Consider the following 26,649-nt stretch of genomic DNA (forward strand, 5'->3'; position numbering starts at 1 on the left):
ACCTATCTTACCTTTTTTTTCTGTACTACTCCATTTTTGTACTTTTTTCTTGATCAGCACCCAGGTTGAAGGAGAGGAGATACGTATCTCACTACTTGAAGGGATGAATGGCAAGGTGCATTGGATGAGCAAGGGGGATAAGAAATGTTGTTGCAGCCATCTTTGGAGTGTACAATTTTCCATCGCTACAGAGGTAGTGAGTAGCAGAATTGGGACTTTATTGAAATATAGTAGACATACAAGAAGCTGTGGATATTTACTGTATACGGCTTGATGAATTTGGAGACACCTACACACAATTTATGATGTAAACATACCTCCAAACATTTCCCCCCACTTAGCTGATTAATAAGAACAGTTCATATTCCCTCTTAGCAAGTGTTTAAGTTTGCAGTAGAGTATTGTTCACTACAGGCATTTGGCTGTGCAGTGGAACTCTCCGGCTTATTCTGGTATAGCTGGAGCTTTCTGCCCTCCGTGTCTCTCCCTGACCCCCTGGGAGCAGGCTTCAGTTGTCGGCACTTTTAATCATTATTCTAAAATCCATCTTTTAGTATCAGTTTGAATTCTGTCACAGTGTAGAAAGGTTCTCATTATATTTTAGATATGACTAATACAAACCAATATACATTTGCCAACATGTTGATTAAACAGGAGAAATTGGTCAAAATATCTATTTTAAATATGTACTTTTCTGAATAGTCATGAAGAAGACTATATCTCCTCTAAAATTCACATCTTTTAAAAGTGGTTGTGGGGGGTTGGCTTACATTATGTTACTCTGATAGTTTTAAATGAAATGTCAAATATAATTTAGCTCTTGAAACATGAAACAAGCCTACTTACCCTCAGTTTGACAGCTTTGCTGTGTTTCCATTAGGGTATCTATCCACCAGATCAAAAGCTGTGCTTACTGGAGAAATCTATTAGGAGATATCTTGGGATGTGTGCACACCTGGGTTATTGATGACTACCAATCATGGCCAGTGTTTGCTGATGACTAGGAATAACAGTGTCTGTTGGGTGTGCTGGCCCTTCCTTGCTCATTGTTTTGAATCCTCTTCGTGGCAAAGGAGCTATTACCATTTCATTGTTACAGATGGGGAAGCGTAGCCCTGTTTTGATCATTTATCCCAGATCATGCAGCTCGGAGAGGTGGGATGTGAACCCAGGTGATCCGACTCCAGAGTGGCACAGTTAAGCAATCTCTCATCCTGCTTCCATACTGTGTAAAATCTTATCATGCAGTCTCATGTGCCTTTCAGCTATTTATACTCCAGGTGTTGCCAAGATGATACCTTGATAGCATCTGTCCTTGCTCATTCCTGCGTTTTGGGAGCTAGATCGTGCAAAGCTGGTTAGGATGTAGACTCATGTGCATCTGTGTCATCCATAGATTAGTAAATGCTCGGAAACATAGTTTATTGTGTTACAGAGCTCTGTGAGTTTTGCAGTTATCTACATTTTAAAATAAGTGGCTTCAGGGCTAAAATGGAACACAATTTGTCACTTGTGTTTTACAGCAGGGAATTAAGTCTTAGTACCTCCCTTAGTATCTACCACACACACACACACACACACACACACACACTGCTCATGCACCAACACTCAGAGTGAGAGGTGAGAGTTAGGTAGAAGGAATGAGATTGCAGGACAGGACTTGCTGTTTTCTTAAACCATGCTTTTCAGGCTTATGAAATTGGTGATAGTATCCAACTGTTCTTGGAAGATTAAAATACAGGTAGCCCATGCTTGATTGCAGGTGAATGTGTCTGCACCTTCTTAAATGTTACTGAAAATTCTGGCAAGTAATGAGAATTAATGTGGCAATGAACCGAAAACCATTGCTTTTGTGACTTAAAATTTCAATAGAGACCTAATTAATTACACCCAGTGTTGAATGTAGGGGCAAAGGAGTGTCCTACAGAACCTGCTTCTGAAATGTCAAAAAGAAGATGAATTTTCTCTTCTCTATAGTCTGCTGGAAAACTCGTCCTTAAATTTTCTCAATTTTACTTAAAAATGACTAATTGGGGTGTTAAGAGATTTGACAATGGGTCTGTGTGGTTGCAGTCTCGAAGTGAACAAGTAACCTCAATAATAGGAGAGAACATTCCACTTGAAGAAGGTGCTTTAAATAAAGTTTTTTAAAAGTAGAAACTTGTTTCCATATCAGATATTTAAAATATAAATTGGTTAATCATTTTTTATGTTTTTAAAATATTTATTTGCTTATAAGTCAGAATTACAGAGAAAGAAAGGGAGAAGAAAGAGGGGAAAGAGAGAGAGAGAAATCTTCCTTCTGCTGGTTCATTACTCAAATGGCTACAACAGCCAGGAACTGCACCAGGCCAAAGCCAGAAGCCGGGAGCTACTTCCAGTTCTCGCACATGGATGTGAGGACTGAAGCACTTGGGCCATCTGCTGCTGCTTTCTCTGGTGGAATAGCAGGGAGCAGGATTGGAAGTGGAGCAGCCGGGACTCAAACTTGTGCCCAAATGGGATGTGGGTGCTGCAGATGGTGACTTACCATGCTGTACCACATGTAGGCCCCAATTAATCATTTTTTAGTAGAATGGAGAATACTGTAGCTATAAGAAATTGTTAAGAAACAAGATGCGTTCAGGGTATGTTTCCAACTTTTGAGATTAGCATAAGAGTGGATGTCACAGAACAACTTAGGGTGACACTGCTGGTGATGGGAATGAGAACATGTTTGCCCGGGGTGATATTACCCATGTATTTAACTGCTCTGCCTCCCTCTTTGTTCTTCTCTACATGAGAATATTCACGGATGACCTGCAGTCTTATTTATGATCCTTGAATCTATTTGTAATTCTAAAGTAAAGGAGTGCTTAAGATTTTATTACTTACCCAAAGATCAGTGTTATCATGAGAAGTCTTGTAGAATTATTATGGGGCATCTGTATTGACAAATTTAATTCAATATGGCCTATTTGTTCCATAAATATATATCTGTACTTGCATCTGTGTCTATAAGCAAATAATCATGTTCTGAGACCTGTTTTTCGGTTTAGGAAATAGTCTTGCTGTTCTACCAGAGGGTGTATTCTGATCTCATTTTTTGTATTCTTGCTATTGACTTTATGGCTTACTGAATGCCGGTGCGTGCGTGTGTGTGTGTGTGTGTGCACACAGGAGGCTGCGCTTCGGGGACATCTGACATAAGAAACTACTGCACGTGTCAGCAAGGAGCTTAGCGATTCTGCAGAAGTGCCCTGAGTGATGGAGCCAGGTTTGCAGTTGCTGGGCTTCCCTGTTGACCTTGAGCGAGCTCCGAGTCGTGAGCGGGCGATTTAGCACTTACCTGCCGAGTTCCAAGTGCCCATCTTGTTATGACCTCATGAGACACTGTAAATCGGACACGTGCTCTGGCCTGTAAGCAAAATCAAGCTACAGTCTTGAGAAACAGCAAAGCGAGTAGAACTAAGGATCAGATTTCAGACTTCACTTCCTACAGATAATGCTGATCTCCTGGGGAGATCCATCTTCCGAGACAAATAAATAACCCATATGCAACACAAACAAGTGCTGAAGAGAAATAAGTCCCAGAAACTCCAGAAACTCATCAACGCATTCCTTCTGAGTGTCGGGGAGGACGGTCACATGTGGACCACTGAGGAGGAAGGCTGGGCCACAGCAGAAAATTATGCCCGAGTCTTATGACAGGATATTACATTTGCTCCACTTGCTCCTTATGTCTGAGACATAATTGAATGTTCTTTAATATGTCTTTCTTCCCCCAAGCAAGTGTGTCCTGACCCAGTTACAGAACATTTGTGGCAATTTTAGATGAAGAGTTGAGGGAGAGGGTCATGAGTCTGAGATAGCAACACAAAATTTAATTTACTTTGTAGATCTCCTTGCCGGTTTGAAGTCTTCTGGCATAGTATTGGGATAGTTTTGCTTAACCTGAGTCTTTATTTTAACTAAAAAAAAATAGCACTTATTAAAATAACAAATTCAGCGAGCTGTTCTGTGGTAAAGGATTTTATTTGAAAATAGGAATTAGCTCAAGTGAACTTAATTTGAAAAGAGCTAAAAAACAAACTATGGTTCTAAGTGTTGTTCACATTAATACAAGTAAATGAACATAATGGGGTTGAGATTTCATGGGTGACCTCTTGTGAGGTCCTCTAGGGAGTGAAATACCTTTAATAAAAAAGCAGAAAACACAATCATTTAATGAATTGAAAGGATAGGCCTTGTCTTGTTTTTATTCTTATATTTTTACAATTGGAATGATCTTCAGATTTGATTATCCATCTCTTGTCTCCAAATAGCTAGACATATAATCTTTTTTTTTTTAAAGATTCATTTATTTATTTGAAAAGCAGAGGTTCAGTGAGGCATAGGAAGAGAGAGAGAGAGAGAGAGAGAGAGAGAGAGAGAGGTCTTTCATCCACTGTTTCACTCCCCAAATGGCCACGACAGCTGGAGCTGGGCCAATCTGAAGCCAGGAGCCAGGAGCTTGTTCTGGGGCTCACAAGCTGGTGCAGGGGCCGAAGGACTTGGGCCATCTTCTGCTTTCCCAGGCCAAGCAGGGAGCTGGATCGGAAGAAGAACAGCCGGGACTCAATCCCATCTGGGATGTAAGCACTGCAGGTGGCGGCTGTACCACTAAGTCACAGTGCAGGCCCTAGATATCTAATATTAACAGGACAAACAGAATAGCGCCTTCCCTCAATTACACTTGGAAGGAATTACACCAAACAAGTAGCTACTAAAATACACACCCAGCCTAAGAAATCTTCAGAAGTAAGCTAAAAAGTGAAGCTCCCACTTCATAGGTAGAAGGAGTCAAGTCGGCTGAAGCCGTGTGCTTTTAGGGAGGCACTGGGTGGGCCTGTAGGGCAGTGTTCCCAGGATGCTCTCGTGGCACCCCAGGATCTTGCTGAAATGCAGCTTCCGATTCCCTGGGTCTGAGGTCAGATTGAGTCTGTTTCTAACAAACTTCCAGGCAAGAACTTTTTACAGGAATAGAAATCAAACAGAATTGGGATCTAGGGCACAGCGAATGGTTTGGGGTTTTCTACTATTTATAGGAGAATCCCATGAACATCCCGGAGGAACGAAGGAATGATTCTTTCTGGTTGTGGATGTTACAGAAGAATTTCTTGGGAAACTTTCAGGTGAGAGTGGGGCAGGCCCCCTGAGGATCATATTTTGGGCAGGAAGAAGCTATAGGGAAAGTCACTCCTAAGACTGAATCCTAGTTCCACGTAGCGGCTGATTTACCTGAGGCAATGCTTTTGACCTCTGAGCTCTAGTTTGCTTAACCTGTGAAACCGAACCTGTTCCATAGAAAATTAGAATGTAACAGAAAATATAGGGGGAATTTGTGTGTGTGTGTGTGTGTGTGTTACTGCTGTGGACCATGCCAATAACTGTAAATATAAATGCTATTTTAAATTAAATGAAATCATATAGGGTATTGTCATTATTTACTATTTTTGGTGGGATGTGGCAATTTTTTTTGGGGGGGGGTTAAAATCTGTTGAATTTTCAGACAAGAGAAAATAGAATTATGTGTTACGTGAGTTGGATGAGAACAATGGAGTGAGCCACAGTAGCCATAGCGCTTTGGCTCGAGCAGGTTGAGAGTGCGGTCCTGACAGGCGTGGACCCCAGGCCCTCCCCAGTCTGACTGTGAGTTCACCAGTCTCCCGGGTGGTTCTGCTGCACTCTGGAATGTGAGAGCGTCTGAGGAACAGAAAGCAATGGCACAGCTGTGATGATCCTGTGACTGTGGATGCAGAACACCGTTTCTGGCTCTGTGCTCCACAGCGACCTAAAGCCATTCTCTTAGTATCGATACATGGCCCAGCTCAGAGACTATTAAATATGCATTACTAATGAGATAGCAAGACAGTCCATAATCCAGAGCCCAGATGAGAGGTATGGCCATGGACAGAGGGCAGAAGCAAATAAAAAAGAAGAGTAGGAACATTCGATGGAGTCTAGGGGCCCAGAAAAGCTGATCTGAAAATTCTGAATAGAATCAGTTCATTAAACGGTCACACCATACTTATTCCTTTGTATTTCTCTGCTTTCTTGCAGTAATGAAGTAGAAATTTATTGTTATTTTGCAAAGGAAACTTTAAAGAAACCACTACAATGTTCAAACTCCCTTTAGAGTGTAGGGAATGATACAAACTGAAATACCCATACATTCAGCAGCCTTCCACATATCAGGAGAAAAAATTTAGTGTTTAAAAGATTGTGGACAAGTTGTCACTCTAAGATTCAGCTACTGATGCACCTGTGAATTCCAGGCTATGATCTCTGCATTTTAATCTCTTTCAAGTTACTGAAATCTGAGTTTGTCATACACTGCTTTCAAGAAGGCATCTACTTCTATCTGTCTATCTCTCCCCACAGCTCGACATTGTAAAGGAACGTTTCTTAAAATAGAACCAGAAAGCCAGCTTTGTGGGACGTGATGGAATGTCTCTTGGTTTTCTTGCAGAATGCTTTGCATTTCAACAGTTCTAAGAACTTGGTGACTCTTGCTGTGTATCAGCAAGGATTGAGATAAGCAAGGTCACCAGTTCTCAAACTTGATTTGAATCAGGGTAGAGGGGGTGCTGGGTGGAATTCAGGGAGAAAGAGAAGGCCTTTGAACACTTTCATCTATATTCACCAAGAGTTGGAAGAAGATGCTGTGTGTCTCTTAAGTCGGCTTTGTGGTCCTGTTTGCTTACGCTCAGTGTGAATAAGCTAAGTGAAGCTGTATGTTCAATCAACAGAAATGCAGGCTCTGGCTTGGTCTGGGCTGGCTGGGGTGTGGTCACCTTTGAAGGAGCACCCACTGACTAGTGCGATGTTGTGCGGAAGCCCCAGCCTGGACCCCTACCACCCCTCCCCAGCATTGCTCCGTATACCCTCGCCCGCTTTCTTTGGTGATACATTAGGCATTTTTCCAAAGAGGGAAAAGGGTGACTGAAGGAGGAGCAGAGACCTAATTGTCAAATCTTTCCGTCTTTAATCATCTTGCTCTAAGGATAAGGGGTGTTTCTACGCACTCATACACGGGAGACTTTCCTTGGCCAACATAAATGGGAATCCCCCTTTTTTGGTGGGGAAAGGATGATTGGCATTAGTGAGGCTTTTTTTTTTTTTTTTTTGGAGGCAAAAAGGGGCTGTCTAAAATATTGTTTATTTTTGCCTTAGATAAAGTCCTTAAATCACATACTTTATAAGTTCCATTTCGTTGCATATGTTATACTGATTTTGTACTCTATCGGACAGTAAGGTCAACATTCAGTGCCTTGTTTTCAACTTTTTTCTCACATGTTGACTGGCAATAAATAAACAACTGAACAAAGCAGTGTATAATTAATTATTCATTGTTTCTTGAAGTGACACTTGAGTTGGTGGATGATGGGTCTTTTGTTATAAACAACTGTAATGGACTTTGAGTAATTGAAAATAGCATTATTTGGAGTTAGAATGAATTTCATGTTTGTTGAATGACTGAATTAAAATCTATTACATCCATAGTTTTATGAATGAAGGAGCAACACAAAAGGGGTTAACTTACTCTCTAGTGGTTCTATAGTCACAGAATTAGTAGTTGAATATATTTGTGCAATACTGTTATATAGGAAACTGCAAAATTTTACAGCAAAAGTATAGACAATGATATAATAAATCATTTGTTTCCATTATTAGCTTGTCATTTTAAGTTCATAGCCAATATTACTCCTGTTCTCCACTGTCTCCAACATATCTTTATGTAATTTCCAGAAATCATATAATTTCATTGTAAAGATTTCAGTATGTAGCTCTAAGTGATAGAGACAAAATATCCATGGTCCCATTATTACAACTTAATATCATAGTAATTAATGGTTCCTTTATGTGATTTAGTGTCAAGTCTGTTAACATTTCTTTGCATGTCTTATTCATGTTTTAACACTTTACTGTGTTGACTGGGATTCAGAAAAATCCATACATTGGTGCAGGTAATCTCTTACTTTTTGTTAATTAACATGTAGTAATTATGCATTTTCATGGTATTCCATTTCAATACTTTCTTCTAATTTTAAATTCTGCCTTCCCCACCTCTGTCTCTCTCCCCTCCTGTCTTTCTCCCTATCTCTTCCCTATTGCATCTGTCCCGTTTGCTTTTTTTTCCTTAATAACACCATGTATATTAGGGTTCTCTGGAGAAGTAAAAGGGACAGGACATATGGAGTTATGGACTTATATGAGGAGGTTTATTCTAGGTTTATTATTGACTTGTGGAATTATGGAGACCCGAAAATCTCATGATTCACTGTCTGTAAGCTGGGGACCCAGGAAAACCAGCTGTGCAATGCATTAGTCCTGGTGTGAAGGCCTGAAAATGTTGAGAAGCCGTGAGGCCAGGGGACACGGCGTAGGTCCTGGAATCTGCAGGAGGCCCTAGAACCAGGGCTCTGATGCCTCAGGCTGGGAGATGTCCCAGCTCGAGGAGAGACTTGGAGAATTCCTCCCTTCCCTGCCTGTTTCTGTTTCGCAGGGGCACTCCCCAGATCGGATGCTGGCCTCACGTGGAGTGTGAGGGGTGGGGAGAGTGAGTTTTCTTTACTGTTTACTGACTCAGACGCTAATCTGTCCAGGAAACACCTTCACAGACACACCTAGAGGTCGTATTTTATCACCTGTATGGCCATCACTTCCCTAGAGCAGGAGAATCATCAAATTACCCATCGTTCTAGGTTACCTGTTCTGTTGTCCAAGCCTGGACTTTGCTGGTTGCCTAGAAAAAAATAGTCATGTAAACATATTTTTAAAAAATGTTAGCCAATGATACATATTAAAAATATGCTTCCGTAATGCATTGCCTTTTAATTTATGTTGTGAACATCGTATTTATTTCATCTGAAAAAATTAAAAAGAACTTCAAAAACCACATCTCTAGAAACTTTTTAACAGGCTTCCTTAAAGGACTTTATTAATTTTCTAAAGTGTTTGTTTCTCTTCTTTCTCTTTGATACTTGGATTAAAACCAACTTTTAATTAATGCAGAAAAATACAAATCAGAGCTGTGACAGGAACTTTCATAATGCTGAAGTGTTTCTTTACTGATTAGAGCGAATCCAAAGTGGTTATATTAATTTTTATAATTATTCTGTTTTTATTAACTATTCCGGATATAAACCAAATGGATATAAAACCTACAGTCTTGTAAGATCCTGTATAATGAAGCTCTCTGTAATACTAGCTGCTGACAATCCCGGGTCCAGGAAATCATTAAATATATTATTATATAGATTATATAACATATATTTATATATAATTATATAACTCATACAGTTTCACATTTTATCTTGGTGGACTCTGAGGATATTCCAAGAGACTTATGATAGGAAGCTGGAGGCAACTCATGACTTGTTATTTTATTGCATAAAGACAGAGAGAGTAAAGTGTGTACTAAAGGAGTGTGGACTATAGGAACACAGATCCTGCAGAATTGGAATTAATTAAGTCGTCGCAGTACCTGGACTATCGAGGCCACACTGAAAATTCCTTTAAAAGCCAAGTCTTCTTGCGCATTGAAGCTTCCCCTTGCCTCGGGCTCCTCTGCTGACCTACCTTTCCTCTGGCACTTTAATTTCTGGCACCTCAAGGGGAGTCGCTGGCGAGCAGGGGAGGAGGCTCGTCTTTGGTGCCTGTGTGTCAGTGACACATGAGAGGGAGGCTGGGTGGAGGGGCGATGAGGGCCCCCTAAGCTCTATTTGCAAATATTCTGTAAGTCTGAGACTACTCCAAATGATTTTTATTTGAAAAAAAAATTGAATATTATTAATTAGTTCTAAATAGCCAAGTGTTCTAGATGGCTGATTTAAGCATTGGAGTTTTAGAAATGACTGTAACATTTTTGAATTTGCTATATTCCTTTCTGAAATTAAATTTGTATTTAATCCTGTCCTGATGATTCTGAGTCCTGGGTGTCTCCCTGCTTTGAGTCTTAAATGTGTCAACCCCATTTCCACAAGACATCCAGAGACAACTCACTGAATATCAACAGTTTTGAACCCCCTTCTGTGGTCTTCTCCAGGGTTCTGGGTAGAGCTCCAAACGCAGCATTTGCCAGGAGATGGCTTGTGGGTTCCCGGTGGCCCCTCCTTCTGTGCCTGCTACTGGGACTCCTCTGCCCTGACCTCCATTCAGAGTGAGTTCTCGCTCCCCTTTCTCTTCTCCCACCGTGTGACTCCTGCCTGGGATGTCCTCCAGCTCCTCCTGGCTTGGTTAAATGTCAATCAACCTTTAAGTGTAAAAAATATAAACACGGAGGAGGGAAGATGTGACTTTGATAGTTTCAAAACGGCATATGCACTACCTTAGACGTCTGTCACTTTTCAAAATAATGTACTAGTTGTAATTTATAGTAGTGCTCATGTCCTCTCCTTCTGCAGCTACCACAGAACTTTTTTTTTTTTAATAATAGCAACAACTTGTATTGAGAGCTTACTTTGTGCCATTGGCCTTGCCACATGCTTCGTGTGGATTATCTTGGATTGTCTTCATCTGTTTTCCATTGGTGGGACTGCATAGCACAGACTAAGTCATAAATATTTGATAACACTGTGGCAGCGTCTCTTGGTGCTGCGTTGTATTAATTACTCATCTGTCATCCCTATGATATGTAGAGCGTATAGGGCTAGGGACTCTGCCACTGTTTTTCTGGCATCTAGCATAGCATCCTGCACATAAGAACCAATCAAGAAATGACAGCGGCTGTTATTGAATAAAAACTTCTTACATAATTATTGGAAGTTACTGGAGAACATAGAGTTGTGCTACACCAAATGTTATGTTTTTATTAACTGTTGGTTCTTTAGTTGTAATTGTTGCATGCTCTTTTCTTGATCCTTCAGTGTATCTGCCGGAGGTAGCTATATTTTCTGATTTGTTGATTTTCTCAAACAATTTTTGGTTTCTTCTCAGGAGAGAATATGGGAAGATTTTCTTGATTAAAACTCTTTGCATGCTACTTAATTGATAAGCTCTTTAATAGAATTAATTAGCTGATTAAATGCAGTTTAATTTTATAATACTATTGACTTGATCTGTCTTCCTTGGATTCTTGATTCTATCACACCATCTATTATTTTCTGTTCTATTATCTTATATTAATCTTTGAGGAGAACAAAGTGTTATCATCTACTATAGACATAGGTTTACAGCATAAGCAGCTCTATTTCAATGTTAAAAGCAAAACAAAGCCAACAAAAGCTTTAAATTAAAATTTACCAGGATAAGTAAACATGTTTCACCACCAACATCTAATCTTTATGGGAAGATAATTGCATCATATTATGTTATGTCAAATGAGTAGAATATTTTTTAAAAATTTGAGACACAGAGAGAGAGAGTGAGAGAGAGAGAGAGGAAGAGAGGAGGTGTGCGTATTCCCTTTTGCTGGTTCACTTTCCTGCATGAAACAACCTTGGGCCAAGCTGGGAACAAAAGCCAGGAGCCAGGAACTCAGTTCAGGCCTCTCAAATGGGTGGAAGGAACACAATTACTTAGCCACTGCCACTGCCTCCCAGGACCTGCATGAGCTGAAACCTGCAGTCAAGAGCTGGAACTTGGAATTGCATCCAGGGGCTCCAATATGGCATGTGGGCTTCATAACTGGCATCGTAACCACTAGGCGAAATGCCTGCCCCCAGAACGTTTTTTACAGAAAGATTTGGAACGATATTTGTATCTGGAGTTCAGGATGACCTGTAGGAGATGTTATGTGAGTGTTGACTATCGCGTTCCTAATTTTGACCAATTTTAGAAATTATACTTCACCTTTCATGACATCTGTTTCTAAGGCAGTGATAATTTAATTCCCCCCTCCCCATAGCCTGTTGATATTCTCTACCACACAGTAGATTTAAGTGTGCTTTTCTTGGGGTGGTGTCTTGTATCCTTGCTGATTCTGGGGGACTGAATTCACATTCTCCAGTAGTTTGCTTGTTAAATATTCTCCGCACGGTGCCTTAGATCGACAAGCAGAGATGTGTTCTGGGCAGGCGACAGGAGCAGAAGGAGTGTGGGGAGAGTGCTGCATAAATCTGTCTTACTCAACCTTGAAGAAATGCTAAGTGTTAATTCCCTGCTTCAAAGAAAGTACACTGAGAGTATATGCAGTGTTCCTGAGAGCTTCCTAATGAACTGAAAAACAAACAGTCTGAGGTGAGAAGAAATATACTTCATCAACCCCCTGAGCAGCGATGATTTGCCTCAGCTTGTCATACATACTTGATTCTGATTAAAATAAGGCAAATGAACTAGTTTAACCTTTCTTGATAACGAGATTGCATCTGTCTGTAACGGAGGCCCAGATTCCACATAATATGGATTGTGTACATTGATTGTTAGCATGCAGACCAGCAAGGTGCAGGAAATAAGTAAGTTGAGGGATGTGTTTTAGTGGCCATGTCTGAATGGGAATTAATTGTTTTTAAATGACCCAAGTGACCACAGTGACAGGATAGGATGTGAGATGTCTGGCTAAAGAGGCTCTCACGACTTGAAAAGTACAGTAAATACCTCCTGAAATTGCTCCCCTCCCAAGATAGTTTGTTGGGTTAATAAATACCGTGATGGTGGCTGACGTGTAGACTAAGAAGGCGGTCAGGTGTTTGGTCTAGAGGTTAAGACAACTCTGCTTGGGACAGCTGCATTCCATTTCACAGTGCCTGGAGAGAGTCCCAGCCCTGCCCTCCATTCCAGTTGATGCAGACCCTGGGATGCCACAGTGATGGCTAAAGTGGTTGTTTCTGAACTCGATGGGGGAGACCCAGATTCAGCCCTCAGCTCCTGGCTTTGGCCTGGCCCAGCCCTGGGTGCCATTGCAGGCATTTGGGATGTGAACCAATAGAAGAGTGCCCTCTTTTTCTGTCAAGAAAGGAAGGAGAGAAGGAAGGAAGGAAAAAAGAAGGAAAAATGCTGTTTGGGAGAAACAAAGGCAGTGCAGAGACTTCTAAAGTGAGCAAGACAGACAGTTAGGTACAGTTCCAGGCCTTACTTTGCTATTCACGCTGGGCCTAAGGGAAGAGGGCCAGCTTGAGGCTTGTCTGCCTACACCAGGGTACTGATTAACGAGCCAGGTCCCCACGAAAGGAGGTCAGCTGGCAGCTCCTGGGGACAGCAGTACTTCTGAGAAGCGCCAAGACTCCCTTCTGCCCAACTAATAGTATGTTGAGATGATTTTATATTTAGAATAAGTTGCCTTATGTTTCATAGACCAAGTTTAACATCTAATCTTGTGTGATGTTCACAAGCACTTTGGAGGCACTGTCATCCTCACTTTATTGATGAGTTTCACGGAGATGAAGTAACGTATAGCAGGAATACGAAGACTGCTGTTTCGACTTCTGAACCGGAGATATTCTGGATTTTTATCGGAATGTCATAGAGGAAGTAATCTCATCAGAGAGCATCCTGAAGTGGGCAGGGGAAATGCCTACCGCTCTGTCACTGGTCCTTTCAGTCTGTTGTAGAATGTGACCTTATAACTTTACTCCTTCTTGTTATGCTCATCCTTTCCTTCTGATGTTACATGAAGTTATTTGCTGCTCTAATGTTTTGTTGTGTGTAAACTTGACAATGGATTTTTAAATTTAGGCTTTTGGGCTAATAACTACAGGATGCAGATTCTCTTCACAGGTAGTTTTAACCTTCCAATTTCATTATTCTGCCTCCCATTCACAGCTCTTGATTTCCCTTTAAACCTATGATTTTACAAAGTCAGGTTTCTCTTGTGATGCAATACTGGCGACCTACATTAGAAGCAAAGATAATTTCTGCTCATCGTTTGATCTGTGAGTTCCTTTTTGGAGCTGAGCTTCTTACAGCCATGACTCAGTTGTCAATGTGGTGCAATGTCGACATCATTAAAATCTGATGCCCATGGCGGCACCTCCGGAAAAAGGTGTCTTCATCAAATAACAATTTGAAATGAGCTTGCATAACTGGGGTCATTTGGTTTTGTGATTTCAGAACACAAGAACCTTAAATACAAAGAAACATTTTATAGAAATGAAATATTTGCCTGTGTCTTTAGGAGATACAATTAAAAATGGGGTGCTTTACATTATCAATAATATCTTACAGATAGATTGAGTTTCCTGTGGGGCAGATTATATTTATATATGTGTATGTATGTGTGTATGAGAGTACCTCAAAAGTTCATGGAAGATGGAATTAAAAGGAAAGGTTATTTTGGTACAAAAGAATTGACATTCATGCATACATGTGTCTTCAAAAAAGATGATCAGAAACACATATTATGAAAAACTATATGAATGTCAAAATTTTTTTAACAAAATAAATGTATCTTTTAGTTCCACTTCCTGTAAACTTTCTGAAGTATCTACACATCATGTTTTATAATGTGTTCTACCATGGCGTCACACTTTCTCCTCGGAGACAAGAGGGTCAGTGGAGAAAGACCACAAGCTTCCCTTTGAACTTTGATCCTACGTCGTTTATCCAATGCCATCACACAAGAGCAATGCAATTAATGCAAGACCATGAGTAACACTGAGTCTTGTTGGCAGTGATTTCTAGTAGCAAGGGAAGAAATCATCCTCTTCCAGGAACATGAGTCCAACTCTGGGGGAAATATAAGCAGTTCAGGGATGCCCCTCATTTCCAGGGACTGTATGCACCATGACTTCCTCTATTTTGTTGAGCATTTTGTCTTACTATCATCTACAGTAAAACACAAAGTAAAAAGAGTGGTGAATATGAACTAATTAAAGTCTATTCTCTATGGTCACTAAAGTGGAGAGAAATGAATGAGAAGTAAATCATAAATTGTAATGGAGGGAAAGGGAAACCACAACAAAAATAGAAAGCCAAATGGTAGCTCTGGCTATATATGCCCTAAAAATACTGTTTTTTTTTTCTTTTTTTAACTTTTATTTAATGAATATAAATTTCCAAAGTACAGCTTATGGATTACAATGGCTTCCCCCCCATAACGCCCCTCCCACCCGCAACCCTCCCCTTTCCCACTCCCTCTCCCCTTCCATTCACATCAAGATTCATTTTCGATTCTCTTTAAATATAGAAGATCAGTTTAGCATACATTAAGTAAAGATTTCAACAGTTTGCTCCCACACAGAAACATAAAGTGAAAAATACTGTGTGAGTACTAGTTATAGCATTAAATCTCAATGTACAGCACACTAAGGACAAAGATCCTACATGAGGAGTAAGTGCACAGTGACTCCTGTTGTTGACTTAACAAATTGACACTCTTGTTTATGGCATCAGTAATCACCCTAGGCTCTTGTCATGAGCTGCCAAGGCTATGGAAGCCCCCTGAGTTCACTGACTCTGATCATATTTAGACAAGGCCATGGTCAAAGTGGAAGTTCTCTCCTCCCTTCAGAGAAAGGTACCTCCTTTGATGACCCATTCTTTCCACTGGGATCTCACTCGTGGAGAACTTTCATTTAGTGTTTTTTTTTTTTTTTTTTTTTTTTTTTTTTTTTTTTTTTTTTTTTTTTGCCAGAGTGTCTTGGCTTTCCATGCCTGAAATACTCTCATGGGCTTTTCAGCCAGATCCACATGCCTTAAGGGCTGATTCTGAGGCCAGAGTGCTGTTTAGGACATCTGCCATTCTATGGGTCTGCTGTGTATCTCACTTCCCATGTTGGATCATTCTCTCCCTTTTTGATTCTATCAGCTAGTATTTGCAGACACTATTCTTGTTTATGTGATCCCTTTGGTTCTTAGTCCTATCATTATGATCAATTGTGAACAGAAATTGATCACTGGGACTAGTGAGATGGCACTGATACATGCCACCTTGATGGGATTGAATTGGAATCCCCTGGTATGTTTCTAACTCTACCGTTTGAGATAAGTCAGCTTGAGCATGTCCTGAATTACACATCTCTTCCCTCTCTTACTCCCACTCTTATATTTAACAGTGATCACTTTTTAGTTAAGTTTCAGCACTTAAGAAGAATTGTGTATTGATTACAGTTTTTACTAACAATAATGGACTGTGTTGGCTTTTGTCAGTAATCTGTGTGTGGTTCACTCGACAAGTTGTCATGATTTCTATCATGCGTGACAGATTGACCAAAAGAGTCTAGAAGAAATTTAATGATTCTGTGAAATCTGGCTAAAGGTTTTTTGAATTTGTTCTTCAGTGCTATTGGATCCTTCAGATTTTCTCAAGCGTTTTTGGTTATATTTGCTTGTGTTGATCATTGAAGTGTTTTACAAGGACATTCCACCTTTTAGAATTAGAAGAGTGCCAATACAAATCACCAAGTGTGGATGGCTCTGAGTCAGCGGTGAATGTGAATTGTCTCTGCAGTAAGTGGTGAAGTGTAGATATTGTAGAACTGCCCCAGGGAAAGTTTGTAATACGGACAGATTTCCTGTGCTCCTTTGGATTGACCCAGTGGTACAAATTGAATCATTGTGAAAGATCAGTCACTTCATTGAATAATCTCATCCTTACCAGAGCATCTCACCCAGCTCTTGGCTGATGTTATTATTGAGCGATACTTGAGAAGGCAAATGGAACAAATTCCTTTTTGTATGTTTATGGACCAGAAAGGATAGATCTCTGGGAAAAACAGGACAATCTGGAAAACTAGGGCTTTTAGAAAGAAAAATGTGAACATTCTGGTACTAACACAGCTTACCTTGGAGACGGCTTTTAAAGTCTACATCATTTAAGCTTTTAAATGTTCCTGGTAACAGATTAGTAATTACAAAATAGCAAACTTCCATTTTTATTGCTTTTACTTCACTTTTTAATCATTTAATTCACAGCACAGTCTGGTAACTGGCAGTTTTGCATACTTACACTACAGTGATGGATGATGTTTACAGACTATCTCAAAGGCACCATGCAAATTATGGGGCTCTTCTGGGTTTTCAAAGAATCATAAAATCATATTTAAAATAATTGTGTAAAGTATGCTTTCTGTTGATTTTTTAATTTTGGAGATTATTACTATAAGGTAGTTAAGTGGAATTCTCCATTTCTGGGCTGTATGACCTGACTTTACTTGAATTACTTTGCTTACTTGAATGACTGTATGTACATATCATCATTAGTCCAAAAAGATTTTTCATCCTTTATATTGCAAACAGGGAAAAATGCAGTCCATTTCAATTTGAACTAAGAGAATTGAGGATAAGAGCAGCAAAAATATTTGAATAAATTGGAAAAAAACTATAAAATTCTAAAAAATGTTACATTGGATGATTCTATAAGTGTTATATATGTAACTAAAAGGAAATATAATATTTTGTGTTTTTTTTGTCCTATCTTTATATAAACCTCTTTAGTCATTGTGAGAACTAGATATGGTATACATGTAATTATATATCATTGACATTGAAGATTAGTAACATACTGAGAAAAAAACCTTATGTAAACATATTCTTTAAGGAGACTCCTAATATATGTGTCACCCATCCCACATACTAAAATCTGGTTAGCAATAAAGTGCTGCTGTTTATTTAGTATTATCTGGAAGATTTTTGAAAAATTTTCTGAAAATACATGAGTAACTAGTTTAGAATACATGAATTCATAACATAGAATGAAAATCATAGATATTTTCTTATAAAATGTTTTTCCTTATTTGTGATAACTAATATACAGAGTTCAAAAATGTGTGAGGGAAATTGAAACTTAGAGATTTGATTATTATTTATAGCTCTTGTCTATACTCTTGAGGAGCAGTGGTTTTTCCATTTACTACTTGTTGAATTCTTTAGTGGAGGGTTAAACTGGTGATTATAAAATAAATTGAAAGTATGTCATTGTAAATAATTGAAAGAAAAAATAAGGAAGGGAGGAGGATGGGTGGATGGGAGGGAGGGTATGGTAGGAGGTATCATTATACTCTTAAAACTGTGTATATAAAATACAAAGTAAAGCTATGTATATATGAAGTACAAAACAGAAGTATATACGTATGTATTATTATTAGTCCAAGAAGCTGCTGGTTTTTCGTGTTGCTGACAAACACGTTCGTTGAGGATTTCCTGGTCTCTCAGTTAGTGTAGGCTAAGCTCTGCTTTGGAAACAGGCAACGTGGACATCTTAGTTGCTGTACGCGTCCAGGATTATTTCTTGTCTTACTGTCTAGCATAGGGTGACACTTTGTCTGCATTGTTTTGTCTTCACGCCTGAATGTAGACTGACTGCCTGGTTCTGTCTGGGGTATTGTTGGTCTCAGGACACGGGGTAACGGGGGGTGGCGGTGGGTAGGACGGCAGATCGGGAGCTGTAACATTTAAGGTCTAGCTCAGACATGTGTCTTTCGTATTTCAAATCTGAGTTCAGCTGCATGGGAATGACTGTTCCTGCACAGTGAGAGATTCAGTGGTGGGGAGAAGGGAGGGAGGGCCACTACTGTGAGCAGTAATGCGGTCTATCACAGATGCGCACTTCTGCTCATTTCTCAGTAAGGTGCTGATAAAAATGTCTGGACCAGGTGTGATTAAATGTGACACATTTGACACTAACATGTGATTTTATTCTGCAAATACCACACTTTTGCTGCTTAATGCAGTCCATAATGAATTTTTAAATTATTTTTTCTTATTATTCCTAAAGAAAGCTCTTTGGGGTTGGTGTTTGGCGCAGTGGGCAGGATGCCACCTGGGATGCCTGTGTCCCTGAGCAGAGTGTTTGGGTTCAAGTTGCCATTCTGTTACTGATGCAGCTTCATTTGATGCACACTTTGCAAGACAGCAGATAATAACTCAAGTCATTGGGTCTCTGTCACCCCTGTGAGAGACCTGGACTGAGTCTGGGGTCCTGGTTTTGGACTGGTCTAGCCCCAGCCATTGCAAGCGTTGGTGGGGGCAGGGGGTTGTGGCTCAGAAGATGGAAGATCTTTCTCTGTCTATCTTCTAGTCAAATAAGTAAAAGTAAATAAAATTTTTTAAAAATTCTCTACTCCAAGTTTATTTTGTTCAAGAAATGCTTGATAAGTATTTTTATATTATCTATGAATATGACACGATTCCTAATCTTTAGAAGCACAGAGTTTACAAAAACAGGTAATTATATTGAATATTGTGATGATAAAATGTGAGAATATATTTGAGCTCTTTTTGGAAAATTATGGAATGTGAAATGTGTTTTACATGTTTTCTCATTTGACACAGGAGTGTTTCCAGGTAGATGTCATTATTTTTGCTCATACTTACAAATGAAGAAACAGATATAGGGTGATTAACAGGCCAAAACTACTTTACTACACTATACTATTTGTCACTATCGTTATGTTTTCTGAAAATGCATTTTTACAGTCTGTATAAACCTAAATTTATTGTCTATAAGATTTTTTCCAAGAGTTCATGTGAAATGGAATTAAAAGATGTTTATTTTGGTACAAAACAATTTTGAAATCCATGCATTTTAGAGTTGTTCAAAAAGCTCACAAAAAAAAAGCATATTAAGAAAGAACGTGTATGGATTTTGAAATGTTTTGTACTAGGTCCATTTTCCATGAACTTTTGCAGTTACCCTCTGATATTCTGTGTCTGGGTTACTGACAATGTTGAGAGCTATTTTCAACCACTTTTGATATGGTGGAGAAGTTGTGCTTTAAGGTCAAAGCTGCAATGTATAGCTCATTGGATGAGACATGGGAGATCTCTCATCTTCTGTGTATCCTCACTCAACTTCTCCAGGGCTGTAGCTTGGAACTATTTCACCATTTATCCACTTCAAAGTGGGCTTGTCTATTGTTGAGTGTCATCTACTTCTCTAAATAACAAAGTTATTGTACACTTTTCTGATTATTTTTGTAAAATTTTATGCTCTGAGAATGGTGAAATATTCTGAACTATTTTTTTAAATCCTAAGGGTTTGAGGATCACAATAGCCTTAATGTATTTTTGATGGATACAATATATTGTTGCTGTATAATTAGAAAGGGAACTAAGAGGTAGATGGCAAAGAATTAGGTTTTGCCTAAATATGATTAAGTAGTTTTTTTCCTTTAAATTGAGACGTTTCACCAAAATATCGAACACTTTTGGAGGCACAGAGTTATTTGTTTTGTTCTAACATTGTAGATGTCAGGTAGCTTGAAGGTAGCTACCTTCAGAGATGGTGCAGTGAAACATAGCTTTAGAAAAACTCCACAGGTACTGGTAATCTTAGCTGCAGCCTCTGTTTTCCATTTTCGTTAAATACTTATTTATTTATTTGAAATGAGTTGTTAGAGAAAGAGAGAGAGAGAGAGAGAGAGACAGAGAGAGAGAGAGATCTTCCATCTGCTGATTCACTCCCCAAATCCCCAAATGGCCATACCTATGGTTCTAGGCCAGGCTGAAGCCAGGAGCCAGGAGCTTCCTCTTGGTCTCCCATGTGGGTGCAGTTGCCCAAGAATTTGGGCCATTCTTTGTTGCTTTTTTAGGCACATTACCAGGTAGCTGGATCAGACATGGAGTAGCCAGGATTTGAACCAGTGCCCATATGGGATGCCCATGCTTCAGGCTGTAGCTTTAACCCATTGCACCATAGCATCAGCTCCTGTTTTTCATTTTTTATATTTTTATTTTATTTATTTGAAAAACAGAGTTACAGAGAGAGGTAGAGAAAGAGAGAGAAATCTTCCATCCACTGGTTCACTCCCCAGATGGCTGCAATGGCCAGAGCTGAGCCGATCTGAAGCCAGGAGCCAGGACCTTCTTTGGGGTCTCCCATGCAGGTGCAGGGGCCCAAGCACTTGAGTCATCTTCTACTGCTTTCCCAGGCCATAGCAGAGAGCTGGATCGGAAGAGGAACAGCTGGGACTAGAACCGGTGCGTATATGGGATGCTGGTGCCACAGTGCCGCCCCCTATTTTTCATTCTTGAAGTAGTATTCAAGCCCCATGCCCTTACAGTCATAAGAAATTTATTTCCTAAACATGAAGAGGAAAGAGATTTTAATGAAAATTTCTTGGCGTGAGACAGAGGAGAATGTTGACCACACAACAGGAAGCCAACTTTAACTTCACGAGATCTTCATGAGCATCTCTGTGCTCTGTTCCACCCTGAGCCCTGAGCCATGCAACCTCTCGTGTTTACCTGGATCCTGCTCCTCCTCTCAGCATGCTTCCAGCAGCATTTTCCTCGAGTCTCTCTCTCATCCCTTCTAAATCAGAAATTCAGCTCTCTGCCCTTTCTTCAGTCATGTGTCCCAAGGTTCCTCACCCCACTGCGCTGAGAAAGCACCCTCTGTCTTCCAATACTCACTTTTTCTGGAACGTGGTGGGGGTTTGCAGGAACTAATATAGCCATACACACATGCTCACATACGTTTTGAGATCAGAGTCTCAAAGATTGATGGAAATGCTATTTGGATTCAGGCAGAAAATTTCCAAGTACAAAAAGGGCCTGGTGTCTACTGTTAATAAGCTTAAAACTTTGGACTCAGATACTATTTTGATATGGAAATAAATAAGGCACCCATAGAAGGAGACAGATTTGACAGTTGCCTCATTTTCTCATGTTATTGCCAGGGTAGCATGATTTATTTTTAAAAAGAAAACAGTTAATATTTATCCTGCTTTTCTTTTTCATGTTCAATGTTTCCAAGGTTCCCAGAAATTACAAATAGGAATGTGGAGGTGGAAATTGGATTCCTCTTTTTTTTTTTTTTTTTCTTGCCAACATAACTCTGACCATATCCTTTGGGATAGCGAGTTTGTGGCGTCTTGGTAGCTATTGAAGTTGTCTCTTCTTGCTTTCATCTCTCTGTTCTTCTAAAGTCCTTAATTTAAGGACAGCTTGAAAAGCTACAGAAACACAACTTCTGTGTGTAACTGGTATTCTCAAGGATTAAAGTAGGTTGGATAAGTTTATTTCCATGCAGTTAAGGCTTAGTCATTTAAATGTCAGTATCTAAAACTAGTATATACATTTAAACACATTTAACACATAATACTATTAAATTCTTTTTCATTTTATAATATATTGAATATAAATTGATATTCTGTCTGATTTTTAAGGACTTTTGTAAGCATTCCACTTTAATTTTCCACTTTGAGAACTTTTAGATATAGATTGATTTGAGCCTGCATGAGTTTGTGTGTTTTCAACGCTAGCTCTGGCCTCAAATCGTTGTGATTCTTTAACATAAAAATTGTTTACATATTATTTGATTAGTTGACCCTTTTAGACAGAATTATTAGGCATCATCCACAAAGAACCTGTTTTTCCTAAATTGTGAAATATTTAGGAATTATACACTTTTATGTATTAAGAGAGTGCCTGCTTCTTAAGATATGTTCAAATAAAGATTTTTTTATTTTACAATTATCTGCTTTCAGTTTACTTTATTCATAAGATTAACCTACACTAAGTAAGGAATTCAGCAAATAGTAAGCCAAAGCTAACACTGTTCCTCAACACTAGAGACAAGGACAGTAAGGATCAATGAATCTCAAAATGTCAGTTTTGCTCATATACATCACATTATTTTTGTGCTCTGTTAGTTAGCACTGATCTGGTAAAACATACAGTATTTGTTTTTGGGGGACTGGCTTATTTCACTAAATATAATAGCTTCCAGTTGCATCCATTTTGTTGCAAAAGACAAATTTCATTTTATGGGTGAGTAGTATTTCATGCTATATATGTAGTACATATATATAGCACATATATAGTGTGTGTGTGTGTGTGTGTACATGTATAGTGTGTGTGTGTATATCTTTATATATATATAGATAGATAGATAAAAAAGGTGACTAAGCATACTCTTAATTAGGGGGGCAGAGAGGCGCATATGTAAATAAAAGAGTCTGTAACGTGTGTCCTGTGGAAAACGTAGGCAGAGAGGAATTGGGGAGACCAGATGGAGAGTGACTTTATGATGGAGGGAGTCAAAATAGGATGAGTGGCTATTTCCAGGAAAAAAGGAAGATAAGGGTGTGACTTCCAGGTTCAGAGGACGCAGTGAGCAAATATGCAGCTAAGCTGGAAAGTGGAAGTGATGGACATGAGACTCGGCGTTAAGTTTGAAGGGGCAAGTATAGACAGGAGAGGCTGGAGGGTGCTGAGGTCCCTAGGCCCTCATGAAGGTACTGGAAGAGGGAACAGGTGCGGAGACCGTCCTGTGGCTGGGGGGGCTTTTGCTTCAGGTGCAGCCTTGCAGAATGAGGTGCAAGTTCTGGGGGATGATGGCTAACTTCTGTTCTTTAGGCTTTATCTTAATTCTGTTTCTTCACATGACAAACTAATACTGTTTTAGTCTTTTGGAATAAATATAGCACCAAAATATGCCCTCTCTAGCCTTTCTCTCTCTTCCGTATGCCCTGATGCTCCTTTCATTCAATCTGAATTCAGAGTGTGGGAAGCAAGGGGGTATGTCAGTGGAGGGCGTGGAGGATGGGGCAGTTCTTCATGGTTGCGTGTGAATTTTCTTTTTCTTCAGTTAACTTGAGAGTGTTCACGTCTCAGATTTCTCATGGCAGTCTCACCTCTCCCTTTATCTGCTGTCTGCATTGCTCCCTGCTGGAAACCTGGTGCAAAGTAATTTCTGCTCGCTGGTGTTAATTCTATTTTAATGTATTGATTCTCCTTCCCCGAAATGCAAGCTCCCTCAAGGTGAAGATCTTGCACTTAATACACAATAAAATCTCAAGAAATACTTTGAAAAATGTTTGTTCGATTAATGAATACATACATGAGCAAATGAATAAATACTCTGCTTATTATCCAGGCCCTGGAAAATTTTAGACTTGACCTGAGCATCTAATATCCCACCTTTTTTCCTCTCATTCAACCTACATTTCCTTTTACCTAATGACTTGCTTGGGCATTTCCCAGCTTACTTACACATTTCTTAATATGGTTGAAGTTAGGTTTTCCCACATGCCTAAAAAGCATTGCTATTTTCTCTGTATAAACTATTCATGTTCTTCACATATTCTTTAAAAAATTAATTATTTGAAAGAGAGAGGGAGAGACAGAGAGACAAAGAGATCTTTCATCAGCTAGTTCGCGCTCCTCGAATGGCCACAGCAGTCAAGGCTGGTCCAGGCCAAACCCAGGAGCCAGGAACTCTACCTGGTCTCCCCCACAAGTGACCAGGGCTCAAGTACTTGGGCTGTCTTCCATTGCTTTCCCAGGCCTGTTATCATGAAGCTGGGTAGGAGGTGGAGCAGCCAGGATTTGATTGGCACTCACATGGGATGCAGGTGAGAGTGTGTGTGTGAGTGTTTCTCTGTGTGAGTGTGTGGATTTGTGGAGGTGTTCACGAACCTCTGAGCTCTCCTGTTTCTATGACTGTCAGGTAGATCAGGTGCAGGAAAGTTCCTGCTGAAAGTCTTATTTTTATTTATTTGAAAGACAGAGTTACAGAGAGAGGTAGAGACAAAGAGAGAGGTCTTCCATCCACTGGTTCACTCCCTAGATGGCCCCAATGGCCGGAGCTGCGCCGATCCAAAGACAGGAGCCAGGAGCTTCCTCCGGGTCTCCCACGTGGGTACAGGAGCCCAAGGACTTGGGCCATCTTCTACTGCTTTCCCAGGCCATAGAAGAGAGCTGGATAGGAAGAGGAGCAGCCTGGACTAGAACCGGTGCCCACATGGGATACCGGTGCTTCAGGCCAGGGCCTTAACCCACTGGGCCATAGCACTGTCCCCTTAGTTTTTCTTCTTACCTTGTTCAAGTATGCAGTCCCCATTCTCCAAGGTAAACCCCTCATCTTCAAACACTGCATCATTGTTGCTTTTTGACGCCTTCTGTCCGTGGGCTCTCCTGGACCTTCTGCCCATGGCTTCTGCCCAGACTGTGACAGGGTATCCTGCAGCCCCTGCCTATATTTGGAAGTCCAAAGATCAATAGGCCTTATGTTGGTGTATCTGTAACTGTAAAGCTTTAACTTAGCACATCATATGACCTTCAGAGGAATGAAGATTGTTGAATTACGATGGTGTCACATTTAATTGGAAATATGAAAGTCATTTAGTAATTTTCATAAAATAGGTGACCAATATGGGGTAGGTAGGCAGTGTTACTTGTAAGTAGCTTACAAGGTGCTTGTATCATTTTCATGTTTCGTACAAGCGTATTTTGGGGTTTACATAAAATGGTCATTAATTCCCTGTGTCTTCCACTCTTGCCAAGGACTCTGGCCACCCCTCCCCCTACCTTTTACCAAGAGATGGGGCCCGTTTCTCCACCTCAGTTATCAAGCTGTCCTTCTGAGTCGTCTGGCAATGACTGACCACAGAAGTGACGTGGGAGAGCAGAGCCTTGACCAGCAAGGCCTTGCTCCCTCCCTGGTGCCCTCTGCTCAGTTAGCCTCCAGGAAGGGGAGGGGTGGAGGGATGAGCCCAGATTGCGGACGCACGCTTGAAGCCAGGGTAGACAATCCAACTGCAATGGAGCTGCCTAGGAATGGCCCTAGATGAGACCCGAAGACCGTCTGCCCACCTGAGCCCAGCACAAATTGCTGATTCACAAAGCTGTGGACAAATGGAACGGGGCTTGTTTTCAGCCACAGGTGATTTTTTTAATTGTTGTTGTTGCTACAAAGCAATAGAAAACTGATGAATAGTTCAGTATATTTAACAAATATTTTACTGCATCTATGCTATACATCATCAGTATGAGAATAGCTTATTCATTACCGCAATTTTAAATAATGGATCATGCTAGGTTATAAGGTTTCAGTAGTGTTCTCTTTCATAGTTCATGAAATGAAGCCTGTTAATGTATTCAGAATGACCCAACCTTAAATCAAAGATTTATCCGTGTAAATTATTACTCACTCCAGTCATTTGGTTGGAGCTCTGTGAGAATACTTGTAAAAGTGTCAAAAATTTAACAATTTATCCCACAAATTTTCTATTTGACTAAAAACCTTATTTGAAGATTATGGCATATATTTCATATTTACTATTTGGTACATCATTTTTTAACTTGTCTCTAGAGAGCCTTCCATCAGTCTAAATAGCAAAGGCTCAACTTGATTTCTCGATAGAATGTCTTTGAGGATGTGTAGGATCTGTGCTAAGTAAATAAACAAAGAAATTTTGAAATTTGGGCCTAAGATCGTCGAGTTCTGAAAAAGAAGGCTAGTCTGTTCTCTAACATGTCTCCCTCACATGTTAGATTTGTTTTAAAATTATATTGTTTCAGGGCTGGTCCTGTGGTGCAGTAGGTTAGTCTTTCATCTGGGGCGCCAGCATCCCATATGGGCACCAGTTCTAGTCCCGGCTGCCCCTCTTCCAATCCAGCTCTCTGCTATGGCCTGGGAAAGCAGTAGAAGATAGCCCAAGTCCTTGGCCCCTGCACCTATGTGGGAAGTCTCGGATGAGGCTCCTGGCTCTTGACTTCGGATTGGCACAGCTCTGGCTGTTGCAGCCATCTGGGGAGTGAATCAATGGGAGGAAGACCTTTCTCTCGCTGTCTCTCCCTCTCACAGTCTGTAACTCTACCTCTCAAATAAATAAAAAAAAAGTAAAAAAATTATGTTGTTTCTTTTGATGTTGAGGTAAATTATATCTGAACATATTAACTGTTTTATGCATACTGTGCATAAACTAAAATACAATTTTTTGGTGTAAATTTGAAGAGTTTTGACAAAGGTTTCCATCATGTAACTGTGAACATAGTCAATATACAGAATACTTCAATTATCTT

The 26,649-nt window shown here is 39.9% G+C and overlaps 1 pseudogene; it reads right to left on the minus strand.

Annotated features, from left to right (window-relative positions):
- The window catches only part of LOC100340941 (polypeptide N-acetylgalactosaminyltransferase 11-like), a 141,924-nt pseudogene extending 117,148 nt beyond the window's left edge, over nucleotides 1–24,776 (minus strand).
- Between the last annotated feature and the right edge of the window lie 1,873 nt (nucleotides 24,777–26,649).

The sequence above is a fragment of the Oryctolagus cuniculus genome, chromosome 13 (genome assembly GCF_964237555.1).
Source record: "Oryctolagus cuniculus chromosome 13, mOryCun1.1, whole genome shotgun sequence".
NCBI lineage: Eukaryota > Metazoa > Chordata > Mammalia > Lagomorpha > Leporidae > Oryctolagus > Oryctolagus cuniculus.